The sequence below is a fragment of the Macaca mulatta genome, chromosome 6 (assembly GCF_049350105.2).
Source record: "Macaca mulatta isolate MMU2019108-1 chromosome 6, T2T-MMU8v2.0, whole genome shotgun sequence".
Taxonomy (NCBI): Eukaryota; Metazoa; Chordata; class Mammalia; order Primates; family Cercopithecidae; genus Macaca; species Macaca mulatta.
The window spans coordinates 23,609,112-23,624,748 of NC_133411.1; positions in this window are offsets into that span (position 1 = coordinate 23,609,112).

Here is a 15,637-nt window from a genome sequence, read left to right on the forward strand (position 1 = left end):
GCCTGTAATCCCAGCTGCTGGGGAGGCTGAGGCAGGAGAATCGCTTGAACCTAGGAGATGGAGGCTGCAGTAAACCGAGATTGCGCCACTGTACTCCAGCCTGGGCAACAGAGCAAGACTTAATCTCAAAAAAAAAAAAAGAAAAGAAAAGTATTTGGTAACTTTGAGTTATAGATTTTTTCCATATTCATCAGCACTGTGACATAAAAAAATTTGATATGTCTTTTAGTGTCTGGTGCACTATTATAGAAGTGAATAGTTATAAGGAGCGAAAGTCACATGTAAACATATCCAGTCTAAATAAATGTGCAGAAGTATGTGGCCAGAGATATGCTCAAACGTTAAACGAACAAATCTTCCATTGGTCCACAAAAATTTCAATATATTTACGAGAAGTCCCAGAGGCTTAAACTTAGGATCCTACCTATTGTAAGGCAGCCCATTTTATTATCAAGAATATCTTGGACAGGCACAGTGGCTCATGCCTGTAATCCAAGCACTTTGGGAGGCTGAAGTGGGTGGATCACCTGAGTTCAGGAGTTTGAGACCAGCCTGGTCAACATGGTGGTGAAACCCCATCTCTACTAATAATACAAAAACTAGCTGGGCCTGGTGGTGCATGCCTGTAATCCCAGCTTCTTGGGAGGCTGAAGCAGGAGAATTACTTGAACCCAGGAGACAGAGGTTGCAGTGAGCTGAGATTGTGCCATTGCACTACAGGCTGGACAACAAGAGTTTAAACTCCATCTTAATCATCATCATCATCATCATCATCATCATCATCTTATTTTTCCCATTTTGGATTATTTTTAATTACTAATATTTTACACTATAAGTACTAAGAGGTTCTCGGGAGTATTTTCAGAATCCTTGAACAATTTCAGGGGATATTTCAAATCAAAGACAAAATATTGTGTCTGCAGCATCTGTAGTCCTTTTTTGTCTTACACAAAGGATATTCATGCATAAATACATGCTGAAAATCTATGTTTACGTGATTGAGTGGACATGATCACTCTGGATACCACAATGAATGAAACTAAAATGGACTAATCCAATGAATGAAATATAAAATGAAAATAAAATGAGAAATGTAAGATACAGGAAAAGAATACTTATTTTTGAAATCACAGTTTTGTTGTATTTGCTGATAAAACCTATCTAATAGTATCAATAGGTTCTTTCACATTCTCCAAGTTTCATAGCTGTACATTAACTGAGGCTAAATTTAAAATTATTGTAGACTCCAGATTTAGAATTGTACTATCTCACTTATCATATAAATAACTAAACCATATTCTAACATATAATTTTTATTTAATCATTTATATTACAAATAATATAAAAATATTCAGAACAAAAGTGTCATGTTATACACAAATCTAACCTCTATTCCACAATTTATACAATATATGCAATTCTACTCTACAATTTACTTTTTCTTTCTTCTACCATTTACCATTCTGTAAATACAGTATAAAATAAAAATTTGGGATTTATATGTAATGATAAAGCTATATGCTCTTTGCAATTTTTCTGTGAATACCCCCAAAAATACTATACTATAATACAAATGTGATTACATACCAATATGCCTTTTAATGAGAAAAAAATGACAAAAAGTATCACTGAACCATAGTGTCAATTAATTTTAAATTCATAGAACAGCTGTGAATATTAGAGCCACAGGGTTCTTCCCTGGCCCCCTGTGAATGATCTGTCATGGTTAAAGGAAGCATAACAATTTGCTACAGGTATACCCAGAGGGTATGAACTCATAGGAAAGAGAAGAAAGCGGAATGGTCATGAAAGACTGTTATTGGAGACAGCTGCGTGGTGGGAGGCGATAAGGTAGTAGAAGTAGAGTCCTAGTAGAGATAATGAAAGCAATGACAGAAAAGACAGCTATGTAAAGATTAGGTTTACAAAGCAAGATCTGTATCCATAACTCAAATCTGTGAGAAGAACATTTCGCCACATCAAAGAGCCTCAAGGAGCTGGTTTACTTTTAATACAATTTGAAAGTGACAATAAAATGCTGGCACAGTGCTGCAGCTACTTGGTAGGTGGCTGACATGCTATGATTACAATTCATGAATGGTATCATCAACCAACTCTATTTCCCCAGAGGATAAGAAACACAAACACAGCAGGGCTAACCATGCTTCTGTTGTTATGATCATCTCATGTTTAAAATTTGGAAATTACTGTTAGTTACTAAGGTCGACTTTTCCCAGAAAGATAATGGAGAAATCTCTCTGTGTCACTTTTATGATCATCTTTTGTTGTATTGCATATTTTAATTACAATGGACTATACCCACAGATTATTCACTCATTTTTGTGTTAATCCAACATGTGTAACATTTGATGTAAAGGTAAAAGAAAGAATGCAATTCCAGTGTAAACTGGGAATTTATGAGAAGCCGGTTAGGAAAAAGTATCACAAACAAATTGAGCCTTAAACAAAGTCCATCACCAAAAAAAAAAAAAAAAAAAAAAAAAAAAAAAAAAAAAAAAGTAGGTTGGTGGGGAAGTATTCCAGAAAGAACTGAACAGAAGTTTTAAAGACTTGGGATCTGGAAAAGCATGGTGTCTATGGGAAAGTGCAGACAGTTTAATTTGAGCTAACTATGCACTGGAGAGTGCCAGATAAAGCTAAAGATTAAAAAAAGAAAAGAATATATATATATATATAAAAGAATATATATATATATATATATATATAGAGAGAGAGAGAGAGAGAGAGAGAGAGAGTCTATTGCTGTGTAAGGAAAAAACCTCACATACTAGTGGCTTAAAAGAACAAGAAAAATTTCATGTCATGAATCTACAAATCTGCAATTTGGGCATGGCAGGGACAACTCATCTCTGCTCCATTCAGCATTAGCACTCAGAACCATCTAAAAGTTCCAAACGTCACAGGTTAGGTAGCTGATCCTGGCTGGCAGCTGCAACCTCAGCTGGGGCTGTGATCAGAATCCCGACAGGTGGCTGCTGCGTTCTAATTGTGGATATCGCCTTTTCTAAGCCAGCCTTAGAAGTCATGCAGTGTCAATTTCGCCACACACTATTTGTTAGATGTGGGTCACTAAATCCAATCTATATTCTTGGAAGTGAAATTAGACCTCATCTCTCAGTGTATAAATGCCAACAACATATTGTAAATAAAAGCATGTAGGAAAGAATATTTTGGCTTAACATCTTTGAAAAATAAAATTTCATACAATTGCTTTGGTTCTTAACTAAGGATGGTCAATGTATTGCATGGCTTTCCGACATGAGGCATGATCAGACATGTGTCTTAGAGAGTTCTCTCTGGCAGCTTGGGCAGAACTGATAAGAGAGGGCTTGCCCTTAATGGAAAGGAGACCACTAAAAAAGTCATTGCAGAACGTAGCAATGACAGCTTGGATTATGACAGTGAATATGGGAAAAAGTCTGGTAGCAATGTATTTTCAGCAAAGAAGAAATGACCTATAAATATTCCAGAAAGGTAGACTAAAATAAGGAGTGAAATGTCATGAAATTTGCAAACAATTTTAGTGTGTGTTAAATACTGAAGGGTTAAGCCAGATTGAAACAGTTTCCAAGGCTGATGAAATTTAAGAATGCAAACCCAGAAGACAGTGACTCAAGGGATAGGGAAGATTGGATGACAGATAGCTAAAGGTGGTAGATAAAAAGCTCATGATGTATTGATTTTTGTTTTATTTCTTTGTTTAAAATGGATTCAGTTGAGAGTTCAGTGGATGAGACTGAAGTCACACTGGAAGGGCAAGACTGCAGAGAATGCCAGGGAGGGATTGGCTGATGGACAGTCATCTACTGACACTGTTGGACAGGTGATAAGGCCATACACAGGTTCAGATACAGTATAGGTGTGAGAGGGGCATGGTTTGTTGAAGTAGAGAATCTGCTCAAGAATGTTGCTCAAATTATTGAGTTTGTAAAAACACCAGTGTACATTGGAATTAATCTGAATCTTGAGAAATAAAAGTGGACACACAGGAAATTTTTCTTATCTCTTAAATCTTACTAATAGTGTTACTAGAGCCATATGAAAATGGATTCATTACTTAACTTCTCTGTGCCTCAATTCCATTATCTGTAAAGCAGGGATGATAAAAATAGGGATGCTGTGTATCAAAATGACTTAATTTGTGGAAAACACTGAGATTGGTGCCTAGCACATGGTACAACCATGTAATCACTACTCAATCTTATTAAATAGAAGACAATGATTATATCCAATCCTAAGTGCTCTGAACACAGAAAAAGAAAGTGTTGGCTACTGGAATTCCTCTGCAATAGAATGATTAAAGCTGTGTCAACTCTACCCTTTGGGAAAGTATTTCTTATATGAAAAATTTTGTAAAGAAGCTGAACATTGTCCAAGTAGCAGAAAAAATATAGATCTATTTTCTTGTGATTAAGATATTTCAAAAATACTCCCACACTATATAATAGTGAACACATGGGTATTTTTTTAAACCTTTCCAGATATAACTGTAGCTTAAAATAACACATTTTCTTTAACATTATAGAGAAACTACTATTCATATTTTTCTCTTCCAAACAGTATCTAAATGCATTGAATTGGTGTTTTCTATGATCAGCTCCTCTTTATTTAAATAAGTTTATGCATTAACAATTTTGTTGGTTCTCAGTTGCTGTATAGTGTCATCGCCTTAAGCACAACTTTTCAGGAACAAAAGGAAACAAAAAGAGAATAAATACTACAGAAGGGATTACTATAATAGTAATGTTAATAATCTAGTGTTGGATGTATCCCAACTTCAAAAAAATGTTAGAATAAAAAAATAGAATGTAACACATATAATAATGCAACAACATTTTTGTTAATGTAAAATCAGTACAATTATCTGTAGTGTTTGTGACATCATTATGGATACCAGTTGTTTCCAAACTTAAAAACAAAAAAACCCCAAAAAAACAAAAAAAAAAACAGATAAATAAGAGGTTAGAGGTTGGATTCCAACATGGGCTTTGTTGAATAAAAATTTCTGTTCAGATTTTTTGTTCTTTATTTGCCCCTTCCCAAATTTTTATGGTGTTGTTAACAATTCAATTAATTAAACAGATGCCTTTCGTTTATACTTTATATTACTTTACCTCTCACAGCCTATATCCAAATCATCACAAAACTCTTCACTTTCTAAGCCTTCCTCAAAGTGCACCAAAGTGCACCAGAACCACCAGGACCTCCTTGAGATTACTGCAATAGTGTGAAATATACCATTATTCCTCCTCTCCAGGGTCTTTTATGTTTGCTATTCTTTCTCAGTGGAATTATCTTTCCTGCCTTTTTCCCCAAGTAAATCTTCTTACCTATGAAGCCTTAGTTTAATTTCTTCTATGTCCAGGAATTTTTTTTCTCACCTCCCTGACTGTTGTAACTCCTTTTATATGCTCTATTGAAATCATGCATCCTTTTTTAGAAACATGTATTGGATATGTAAATTAATATTGTTTGTGTCATGACTGATTAGTAAGAACTTCCCACAGTAGAATAAAATTTCACTAAGAGCTACTCCATTTGCTCTCTATTTTGAGTGTTAGACATTGACATCAATATTTATGTCTAGCATCGTATCCAAAGCACCTAGCACCATGTTGACCATATAGGAAATCCTTGTTTATTATCCATTGAATTAAATAAATTAATTTGTGATTCAGGATAATACAACATGCAGTATAAGATACTAATGTGAGAATATTTCATTTTTGTATTTATAAAGTCATTATGACATTTTAATAATAATATATATTTAGAATATTATTTGATGTTCAAGGTACAGCATGACTTTTAAAAGTGATTATTTTTCCTTCAGATATATCATGATTTAGCTTTAGTTTATAACTAAATAACTTTATAGCTAATAAATAAATAAAACTGGTGCATCATTTACCTATTTAGGATGCTTATGCTAAAATTATGAATTTAAAACAATGATACTCAAAAATTAACTGATGTAGCTTATTGAAATTATTGTAATTTAAAATAAAGTATTTGTCTGAATAATCTGATAAATAATGTGCCTTAAATAATTTACATGTTTTTCTGTTCCTTTTTTTCAGAGGCTTATTTTCATATTTTATTCATATAGTCCCTACAAACATATTTTTTTTTTTTTTTTTTTTTTTTGAAACGGAGTCTCGCTCTGTCGCCCAGGCTGGAGTGCAGTGGTCTATCTTGGTTCACTGCAAGCTCCGCCTCCCGGGTTTACGCCATTCTCCTGCCTCAGCCTCCGGAGTAGCTGGGACTACAGGCGTCCGCCACCTCGCCCGGCTAGTTTTTTGTATTTTTTAGTAGAGACGGGGTTTCACCGTGTTAGCCAGGATGGTCTCGATCTCCTGACCTCGTGATCCGCCCGTCTCGGCCTCCCAAAGTGCTGGGATTACAGGCTTGAGCCACCGCACCCGGCCAAACATACTTTTTAACTCTGATTTCCAAAGTATTGATTCTAACTTCTTGCCTTTCTCAACATTCTCTTTCAATCTAGCTACTAAATTTTAGAGATCCAAATACTCTCCTCTTCTTCCTCCTTTCCCTCTTCTCCTCCACCTCCCCTCCTCCTCCCACTACCCTTCATCTTCCTCCTTTGCCTCTTCCTGCTCCTCCTCCTCTTTTTCTTCCTCTTTCTTTTGTATTCTTACACTATGCTCTCTTGGTGAATGGAAATGGTGCTTACTAAATAATGAGGCACACAAATGTGAACAGATTGTTATTTTAAAGTAGTTTAAAGTTCACTGAATGGAGCAAGTATGCCTGAAATATGTATTGTGCATTTACAGATTTTTCAGTGTCTTTCACAAATATCGATAAATTAGGATCATAGTCAGAAATCGGTAATGCAGATACTTGTCTTTGAAAATAATTTGAGCAGAAAAATGAACTCAAGAAACTTGAGTTGTCTTTTCAAGAGAGCCAAATCACTGTTTTTAGGCCTGCTAGACCTTTTTTTTTTTTTTTTTTTTTGTCCCTTTGCTCTTTAATGTAACCTGAGTGTGCTGAAACTTTTGGGTATATGCATGAATAACTAGGTTTAGATAAACCTGAAAGAAAACTACCTTAATTCCAAGAACTGGATTAAATGAAGTTACAGAATAAAAAATTTATTTGAATTCTTCTTTTGAAATTTGGTAATTCAAAATATTAAGTCGGGGGTAAGAAATAATAAAGGTGTTTAAAAAGTTATCTTTAAACTAATACCACTACTCTGAACTACTAGGTAAGTATATTAATGAGTATAGTTTCTGATGAACTTTGAATTACTTAGGACAAACATATCAGAAGATGACCAAGAAAAACATCAACAGTTCCACTAGATTTGAGTTTTAGATCTTCTTATTTATTTTGTACCTTATTTTAAAGTGTACTCTGAGATTGCCATTCTACAATACAATGAAATATAACTAATGGGTATCTGGCTTAATACCTGGGTAATGAAATCATCTGTACAACAAACCCCAATGATAAAAGTTTACTTACGTAACAAACCTGCACTTGTACGCCTGAACTTAAAATAGAAGTTAAAAAAAAAAACAGTATGGAGATATATATATATATATATATATATAGTTATACATATTTATAAAGTACAAGTGATTTTTTTAACTTTTAATTTTTTTAAATGTTTGTGGGTACACAGTAGATGTACTATATTTCTGGGGTGGATGAGATATTTTGATACAAGCATACCATGTGTAATGATTAAATTAGGATAATTGGGGTATCTATCCCCTCAAGCTTTGATCATTTATTTGTGTTAGGAACATTACCATTTCATTCTTTTAGTTATTTTGAAATATACTATAAATAATTGGTAACTGTAGTACCCCTATTATGTACCAAACACTGGATCTCATTCCATCTAACTGTATTTTTGTACCCATTAATTCTTTCCTCTTTATCCGCACCCTTTCCACTACTTTTCCAGCCTCAGGTAACCATCATTCTACTCTGTATCTTCATGAGTCCATTTTTTTTTTGTTGTTGTTGTTAGCTCCCACATATAAGTAAGAACATGTGATATTTATATTTTTCTCTTTGCTATTTCTTGAAGGAAGCCTTATTCATTAGCTAGGCCTAAAGGCAAAGTGTGAAGTGACCTTTTTAATTGTGAAGACAAATACTTTAACCTCTAAGTCTTTTTAAATTTTTGAGAGATGTGTGAGTTTCTGTTTTTCACCATGAGACTCAAGAGAATTAAGATCATGATCTCATGAAAAGTATTATTTTTTACATACAAATACCTATATTATTAATTATAGATAGCATTTAACTTTTTATTTCATCTATTCATCTTTAGCCATATGGCTTTTATTTTAGAAGTAAAAATTATATACAGATTGGAAGACTATTCAACATCAAATAAAAGTTGACCAAATAATCTAAAGATTACTAGAAAAATATTTATGTCTGAAGGTCAGTATTTAAGGTTGTCACATTTTTATTAAATTTTATTTAATTTAAAACATATTTAAAAGTTAAATTCATAGGTAGTGGATGACATTTAATTTAATAAATAGCATTATTGCTTTATATATATGAATATGTAATGAAACTACATACACTAAAAATAACTGATCTAGAAGAAAGAAAAAATAAAATATAAAAATTAAGTTTTTTTTTTTTTAATTGAGAGATCTAGGAAGAAGCTGGTTATATTGACATAATTGCAAGTCAGAATGCCTATTATTTATCTTTGTTAAAGAAAAAGTAAATAATTAACCGAGTTGTTTCTTGCATTTCATTACATGAAATGAATTTAGCCTTTATTCTATTTTGCAATATACTAGGCACTGTGCAATGACCCCTAAATACATATAGCATTCAGTCTTCAAACAATCTTATGATACTACTATTGTATTATCACATCAACATAAATATGAGGAAAGTGAGATGTATATTTGCTAAACAGTTTTCCAAAGTCTCATATTAAGATAGGTAAGTAACATTTGAAGAAGTGTTAAGTATTTTTTCTATTCGACACAACTTTATTGTTTGGTAGAAATAGATCACTTTAGCTATTGAAAAGTGTAAAATATTACTATCGTACATCCGTGTGCCACATAACAGTGTTTTGTTCAATGACAGACAGCATACACAATGATGGTCTCATAAGATTATAAAGGAGATAAAAATTTCTATCACCTAGTGACACTGTAGCCACCTTAACATCACAATGCAATGCATTACTCACATCTGCAGTGATGCTGGTGTAAACAAACCTACTGCACTGTCAGTGCTATAAAAGTATAGCACATGTAATTGTGTACAATACATAATTGATCATGATAAGCAACTGTATAACTGGTTTATATATTTACTATACTATACTTTCTATTATTATTTTAGAGTGTAATCCTTGTACTTATTTTTCTCTAAGTTAACTGTAAAACAGTGTCAGGTAGATCATTCAGGAAGTATTACAGAAGAAGGCATTGTTTTCATAGATACAGCTCCATGACTGTTATTAGCCCTGAAGACCTTCCAGTGGGACAAGATTTGGTGGTGGAAGATAGTGATATTGATAATCTTGACCCTGTGCACGCCCAGGCTAATGTGTGTGTTTGTGTCTTAGTTCATAATAAAAACAGTTTAGAAAGTAAAAACATAAACATAAAAATAAAAAACGGACCCAGCAATCCCATTACTAGGGAATCTACCCAAAGGCTATAAATCATTCTATTATAAAGACACATGCAAGCATATGTTCACAATAGCAAAGACATGGAATCAACCTAAATAAACATCAGTGATAGAATATAAAGAAAATGTGCTACATATACATAATGGAATACAATACAGCCATAAAAAAGAATGAGATAATGTCCTTTGTAGGGACATGTTTGAAACTAGAGGCTGTTATCCTTAGAAAACTAACACAGGGACAGAAATCCAAATACCACATGTTCTCACTTGGAAGTAGGAGCTAAATGATGAAAATACATGGACACATAGAGAAGAACAATCCACACTGGGGCCTTTCAGAGAGTGTGGAGTAAAAGGAGACAGAAAACCAGGAAAAATAACTATTGGGTACTAAGTCTAATACCTGGGTGACAACATAATCTGCACAACAAACCCCATGAAAAAAGTTCACCTATGTAACAAACCTGCACTTGTATGCCTGAACTTAAAATAAAAGTTAAAATATGTAAAAATAAAAAAAATTAAAAATAGAGAAAAGCTTATATAATAAGGGTATTAGGAAAGAAAATCGTTTTGTACAGCTGTACAATGTGTTTGTTTTTTTAACCCATTTATGCCGGAGGTTGCATTTTTTTTTTTTTTTTTTTTTTTTTTTTTGAGATGGAGTCTTGCTCTGTCACCCAAGCTGGAGTACAGTGGTGCGATATCGGCTTACTACAACCTCTGCTTCCGGGTTCAAGCGATTCTCCTGCCTCAGCCTACAGAGTAGCTGGGACTAAAGGCTGCCGCCACCACACCTGGCTAATTTTTTGTATTTTTAGTAGAGAGGGGGTTTCACCGTTTTAGCCAGGATGGTCTTGATCTGAGCTCCTGATCCGCCCGCCTCGGCCTCCCAAAGTGCTGGGATTACAGGCGTAAGCCACCGCACCTGGCTGCAATGATTTTATTTTATTTTTTTTGTGCATGAAAAATCAGACCTTGTCAATGACCCTAAGCAGTAGGATATTAATAACTCCCACAAGCTTAGCGTTCCAATAATGGAACACTAGGCATAAATGGGTTAATCTAAGTGTCACAAAAGAGTGAAAAAGTTAAAAAACTAAAAACAAAACTTTATAAAGTAAAAATGTTACAATAAGTTAAGGTTTATTATTAAATAAAGAAAAATATTATTTATGCATTTAGTGTAGTGTAAGTGTACAATGTTTATCAAAATTGTTTATAATTGCATTAGCTAAGGGTGTAAAGTTTTTTTGTTTTTGTTTTGTTTTTGTTTTTTTGTTTCTTACCATCTTGTGAAAGGTTTCTGAAACTCAATAAAAATCAGTTGGTGTAAATTATTCTTTTGGGTCATATTTTTAGAATGAAAAACAAAGAATGTATCCTTCATACTGTTTCTTAAACAGCCGGTAAAAACCCATTGGCCTGAAGCTTGTTTCAGGCCCGTGCCCATCCTACAATTTTGAAAGACAAAAGGCTGGTAGAGACAGTCTTCAATGGTTTCAATGGCTTCAGCCATGCTCTGTGGAGTTCAGAGTATCTGAGTGCTTTAACGCCCGCGCTATGATCCCAAACACTGGGCTAGCCTGGCCTCTGTATCTCCCCACCACCAACTCTTAAAAGAATAAAGTAACAGCGTATCTACAGTAAAACCATCTCTGCATAGAAACTGTTCAAACGCTCTGTTTTCACAAAATGTTAAAAGTTAAAAAAAAAAAAAAAGGTCCTAGGCCTTCACATTCACTCACCAGTCATTCACTGACTTATTTAAAACAGGTTTCAGTTCTGCAAGCTCCATGGATGGTAGGTGTACCTTACAGGTGTATCACTTTTTACCTTTTATACCATATATTTACTGTATCTTCTCTATGTTTAGATATGTTTAGATATACAAATATTTACCAATTGTCTACAGCATTCAGTAAGTAACAGGCTGTACAGGTTTGTAGACCAGGAGCTATACCATGTAGCCTAGGTGTGTAGGAGACTATGCCACCTAGGTTTGCGTAAGTACACTCTGCGATATTCACACAGCAAGAATATCACCTAATGATGCATTTCTTAGAATATCTCCTGGAATTAAGTGATTCATGACTGTATTGTAACATCATTTCTATTATTACAGATAAACACATCACAGATCTAGTCAGTGCCATTGGATTTATTTAATTAGAATGATAGTTTTTTTTTCTACACACAAATATAAAATTTTAATGTGTTTACTTGAATATTTTATACCAACAGCATAAATTGCAGTGAGCACTGGACTTGTCTCATTGAACAATATATAAACTCAAATATTGGCCTGTAATACATTGACAATGAAAATGAAAGCAAATGTCATTCACACAGATAGTCTGAGAAGTACTTATCTTATTGATTTTGACCCCCAAAGGTCTAAAACATAATTTTTAAGTTACATATATGCATGTTCCACATAGCCAGGTTATTTTTATTATAATCTATAACCATCAGTAAAAAAATGGGGATTTAAAAAACATAAATTATTGTAGGTTCTAAAATTTGTATATAGTACGCTAATAGATTGGTAGGCCTAATTCATGGAGTTCTACTACTCTTGTTTGAACACTTCTGTTCTAAACCATCATAGCTTCTCAGCTCTGAAACATTTCAAATGAGATAGTGAAAATGTCAGTAGCCATCAACCTAATTATGAATAATTTATCTACCACAAAGGACCACTGGATATAACAATATTATCAATTTTAAGTTTTAATTTGTTAAGTCCAGTGAAACTATACTATTTTCATGGGCTGAAACTGAGAATAATGAAACTACCAGTGCTTTGCATAAATATATATAAAATATTTGCTTTGTTATTCTTTCATATAATTTCTTGATCTGGAGGTAATTTAAGATATTCAAAGGACTTTTTTTTTTCCTAACACCAATATATTTTTAAAGATATTTGCCTTGGAGAACAAACTGCTCAAGTGTAATTAATTCAGACTCTGCTGAGGTAAACTTTGAAGCTGACTGAACTGAGAATCCTGAGATCAAAATTCTGGCAAATAAATAATAAAACATACACAGAGATTACTAGTAGAAGACCCTAAAGGTGAGCAGTGCTATGCTTTACCATACTGAAGAAAAAAGGCAGAAGCGTACTGAAAAATATGTAGTTGGAAATATCTCTTTAAAAAGTGAGCATGTGTGTCTACTAAATCCAGAAATGACACCACTAAATACCAACTCCGGTGGTGTAAGAAAATAAAAATGAATTATCTTTTACAATTGGATCATATAGGTCTTACTTTACCTTTTTAATAACCAGAACACAATGTCTTATAATTCCATGCTAATTTATTATTTGTTTGAAATATAAAGATTTTGAACAAATAACATCTATCCTCTCTTTTAAATTCTTGTGTGTGTGTGCGCACCTGCATGCACATGCACGTGTATCATCTTTAATTTAAGAATGTGGGTTGAACCAATGAAAATGTAATATTATTCAATTTTATTTTATTTATTCTGCAAAATTGATAGTTTTGCATCATGTGGTTCCACCACATCAGTGAACTTGGTCAACACCAACTGCTCATACTAGAATAATTTTTTCTACAATCCACAGCCATTTATCTTTTCTGTGTTTTAAATGATTTTTTAGGAAGTTGCATTCTGAGAAGAGATACATGGAATTAACAAACAAAAAGCAAGGTATCTAAATTTTCCTTGTTCTCTTTAGTAGTGTTGATGTAACAACTTAAAAATGTACTTCTTACCAGCACAGAGTTAGTTTTAAATTTTTGGAGATTAGATTTAAACAAGATAGGTACCAATTGTCACCTTCAAAGAACAATTCTAACACCATAAAAGATACAAATGATTAATTAGATCAGTGATTTAACTCTTCAGACAAGATTTAGTGTTTGCTTTAAGATGTTGACATATTTTACAACATTTGGTAAAAATCAAATTGTCTTTTTATAAGTGGGAATGACTTTTGAAAGACCTAACAGCTTTGACCCATAGAATTATATTCTTAAGTAGATAACTGGCTTATTTCTGTTCTGATAATAGTAGCACGATAAAAACAGACAGCCCATTTCACTTCTACATATTATCATAAAGGCATAAACAATTACATTATATCCCAGAAGACAATATGTGTATATATACATATTACCTAAGACCATATATATGTGTGTGTGTGTGTGTGTATACACATAACCAAGGGATATATATGTGTGTGTATATATATATACACACACATGTATACATATATATATACATACACACACACATATATATACACACATAACCGAGGGACATTAAAACAAGTACTTTAATTTATTGTGCTAAAAGATTTGGGACTTCAATAAAAATTTGCAGCAATCTAATATGCCACATTCTACAGAAAATTTTTTGCAATAGACTCATAGAAAATATTACTTATTACTCGTTCACAAATTTAGAGAGTGCAGTTTATTGATTTGATTTGCCTTAAAAAGAAATATAGCAAAGATTGGTTATTTTCTGAGTTATCTTATTTTTATTATTCATTGATTTATTTCCTGTCACCATTTCTCTTTTTTCAGCTTTTCCCACCCTCTTTGTCATTTTACTTTCCAGATGTACTAGTTGTTAATAGTTGGTATACCTGCACCTGTTCCTTAACAAAAGCATAACAAGATCATAGATATTGCTACAGTTGAAGTAAAGTCAGCACTTTCATAATAAAAACTGCTCTTTGGAGATTTATAATAACGCAACTGTAAAAGTTCATACTGGGCTCATCTTGTCGTATAAGGTCACAGTCTGAAGTGAATTTGCTTTGTCAATTTTCAAACAAATTAATGTAGCCACTCCTCTAAGTAATGCAAATATAAATCAAACACTGGAGAAACGCAATCCCCCAAAATAATAAACATCATTTGGCTGATACTTATTTTCAAGATATTTAGTTGTTGTTAAATTTGCATGTGTCCCACACAGGTGTCAAGAGGATAACTCTAGGAGAGAAAGAAAGCAAAAACAAAAACAAAAACAAACATGGCTTTTTCCCAAGAAAATAACACTGACATACGTGAGCATATAATAAATAGCCTTCATGGCAAGTGGTTTACCCTAAAACAACAAACCCAATCTCTTAGTCTTTTACACAGACAACTATGTAAACTATGTCAAGACCCTATTTAGAGAAAGAAACTGTCACGTTACCACTTTCTGAAACAATTTTAAAAATACGATACAAATCTGAGAAATGTTTCAGTCACTTTATATAATATTGTAAGTAATATTGTAACTATTATATATATAATATATAAGTAAGATATTAAGTAACTTAATATCATTGCATGGTTTTATAATAATGGCAATGGAATGCATACACTATTTCTATAGATATGCTTCCAAATGTAAATACACAATCAAATAGAAGTAAATTTATATCACTATTGGATCCAGAAATTAAGGCTTTGAGAAAGAAAAAGCTTGACTGTTTCATCTCAAGATTCTTCCTGCTAGTATCATTCAGAGCCTGTAAGGCAATTATTTTGAATCCACACTAATGATTTTGTTAATGCAATAACAGAAAAATAAAAATAGAAATAAACAAAGAAAGGAAAAGAGTAGGGTAAAGGGTAGAAAAGGATTCCATTGCAACAGTGTTAATGCCATTCTGGAGAATGCAGGAGAAGCCATTCATATAGAAAGCTATTATAAGGTATTTAATGTTACCAATTTATTAGTAAGTAAAAGTCAGGCACCATAATAAATGCTAAAAGTCAAATGAAATCTCATCAACTTAAAAACCTCCTGGCCTTTTTGTAACTCAATTCCATTTTGGGAGGGGTGTATGACTCAATGCAATGATATAATTTTTATTTTCATCTAATGACCTTCTATTTTAAAACCTTATAATGTTTATATAGCTACAACGATTATAAAAATCATAATCAATAATAACTGAAACAAACAGGGAACTTACTAT